Raw genomic sequence first — 3,103 nt, 5'->3', positions numbered from 1 at the left:
ACACGCGGTTACACGACAAATGACAAATTAAAATGAGCGCTCGTTACTCAGCTTTTATGTAAGGCCCATGCATGTGCAGATTTATGCGCTTCGAACGCTCTCATTTTCTGTACGGCGGTTTCTAGCTGCCTTTATATCAGATTCTTATTTCTGCTCCACGCTTAACCGCGAAGGCAGCATTTTTTAAATTTGCCCTAGTAGGCGCAGATACCACATGAAAGCGCACTTCGGCGCAAAATCGGTTTCCAGCATTCCTCAGAGGAATCATCCTTTTTTCTGTTTACATGAACAAAAGAGCATTAAAAATCAAAATAAGCTCGTTTTTATCAAAAACTACAGGGTTTGTTGTTCTTATACTGGACTAAACCAGACCGGTGTGTTGCGAGTTGCTATTGAGGCGCGGTGGAGTGAAGCGATAGCCAACTTTATCTACTCGGAACATGAGAGAGCCCCAAACTTCAGGAAGCAAGAGAGAAAGCAGCAGCCAATACTAATACGCTAATATCACCACTGCAATCACTAATGACTGTCGCTCTTACTAGATTTGTTGAATGCTCTGCCTCATCGTTTGCCTTAGTGAAGCTGACGGTAGATATTTGGCTCATTTCTCTATTACCCCTTATTTGCAATTTCATTTGTCGTGCATATTTCACGTAATAAAGTTGTGTGAACAGAGTGATGTCTGTGTACTGTTTGATATTGATCTCGCAGTGCGTTTCACTTCAGTTGGATACTATATGGAGTGAACTGGAGCCGAACTGAACATTGGGCTCGCATTCGCAGCACCGCATTTGGGAGGTGCTGGGTTCGATCTCCAGTGCCACCGGGTACCCACCAGCTTTCTAACGGATGGAAGATTTCCTCCGGCTTGGTGCTCGGCTTTTCAGGGGTGAAATACTTGGGAAGACTGTCTTGGACGAAACCGTTGCTTTAATGGGCCGAGATTTGTTCCGCCGTGAAGCAACCCTAAATCCGCCTCAGTAAAATCCCACAAGTGTGAGGGAACGCAACAGGTTCATTTCCTAGACACACCAACTAAAGAAATTTTATAGCGAAATACCTTTGTGCAATTACGTGTATAGCTGGCGTACGAGGGAGTCAAGACTGTTCGGATTTCCGCTCCTCAGGCCAAACCTAAGGTGCAATAGATATCAAATTAGGCAGCTGAATTTGCCGCATGCCGTGCCTTTGCTTTCGGCGCTCCCTGAAGTAGCCTGTTTTCAGAAAAATTGATGAACTGTTGTGTATGTCGTTAAAACGCATTCAATCACAGTGCTGTCAGGCAATGCGCTTCTTGAGTCCCTCCACAAAGGAAACAGTCGTTAAGTGAACTCGTGCATTGCAGATGTTTGGCGGAAGTATTAAGTAAATCAAGTAAATCGGGAGCTAGGCTATGAGAGACGCCGTAGAGAAGGGCTCCGGAAATTTTGACTATCTTGGGTTCTTAATCGTGCACTGACATCGCACAGTACACGGACCTCTAGAATTTCTCCTCCAAAGAAATTGGACCGCCGCGGCGGGTTCGATCCTGGCCGCGGTGGTTGAATTTCTTTGCAGGAGAAATTCTAGAGCCCCGTGTACTGTGCGATGTCAGTGCACAATAAAGAAACCGAGGTGGTCGAAATTTCCGGAGCCCTCCACTACGGTGTCTCTCATAGCCTTAGTCGCTTCGGGACGTTAAACCCCATAAACCAAACCAAACCAAGCCAATCAATCGGGAGTTATGTGGCACGTCAACGGTGCAATGTAAAACTAAGTACAGAAGTCAAAAAGAGTGAAACAGAACTCAGTTGCCAGGACATTGCCGGCTCATAGGAAGATAACGTGCCGCTGCTACATTATAGCGTGCAACCAACAACGACAATGCAGCGCCCGTTTACTTGCATTTAGAAGCAAAGGAGCGGCTGGGCAACCGAATATAAATAATCCGACTGCTTAACAGAGGACCGTCACATGCCATCGCCGAAAAAATTGGAAATATGCGCCATGCCCTAATTGTTTTCAGTGCAGCCGCAAAAGACCCACCGCCCGGAGACATGGAGGCCACCTTTCAGAGTAACACATTTCTGCTTCGGCAGAAAGTGAGAAAGTGACTCGGGACCCTATTTTGAAGCGAAAAGCTTCAGTAGGCTAGTCAACACGGATGCTAGCGTGGGCCCCGTCGTCAGAAAGAGCCACAGGTGCGCATGCGCGAACTGAGTGACGTCACGGTGGACATCCGAACCGCGCCGTAAGGGAAGGAAAATGAAAATAAAATTGGTTTTAGGGAAAGGAAACGACGCCTGTCTCTCTCATATCTCGGTGGATACCTTGAACCGCGCCGTAAGGGCCTTAAGGTAAAGGAAAATGAAATGAAATGAAAACTGGTTTTAAGGAAAGGAAATGCCTTTCTCTCATATGTTGGCGTACACCCGAAAGGAATGGACACCAGTGAGTGAGTGAGTAAGTGAACAACTTTATTAAGCTCCAGATTTGCTTTTTTTTTGTGGCTGTCAGATTTCTTTGTCCATCTGCATCTACAAAGGTCGACTGCCCTTAGTCCAGGGCTCCGCTGGAAGCTGCATCCAGATGTGCTCCCCGAATCAGACCTTCTTGGTCGACTCGGCGATCGCTGGAGAGCACACCCTCCCATTGCTCCGCACTCGGGTTTGTTATAACTGGTACTACGCTGGTACCACGCTGGTACCAGACTCGGGGTTCATTACTGATTGTGCGTTTCTAGATTTTTCCAAGGACTTTGATAAGATTAATCATCAACTTCTTATACTAAAACTCAGTCACCTTAGCATCGATCCTGTAGTACTTGACTGGATAATTGGATTTCTTTCAAACCGCACCCAGTATGTCACAGCTAACGAGACTGACTCCCTTGAGGTACCCGTCCAATCAGGAGTGCCTCAGGGATCTGTCTTGGCTCCATTGATTTTTCTTATTTATATTAATGACTTACCCAACTGCGTATCTAGCTCTATTTGTATTTTCGCTGATGACTGTGTAATTTACCGTAAAATAACTAACGCTTCTCATGTGACTTTACTCCAGACTGACTTAAATAATATCGCTTCTTGGTGCTCCCTTTGGCAGATGAAACTGAATGCTGCAA

This window comes from Amblyomma mixtum, chromosome 10 (assembly GCF_055824585.1).
Source record: "Amblyomma mixtum isolate Tamu chromosome 10, ASM5582458v1, whole genome shotgun sequence".
Lineage (NCBI taxonomy): Eukaryota > Metazoa > Arthropoda > Arachnida > Ixodida > Ixodidae > Amblyomma > Amblyomma mixtum.
The sequence above is the reverse complement of the archived record's forward strand: the minus strand, read 5'-3'. Positions refer to the sequence as shown.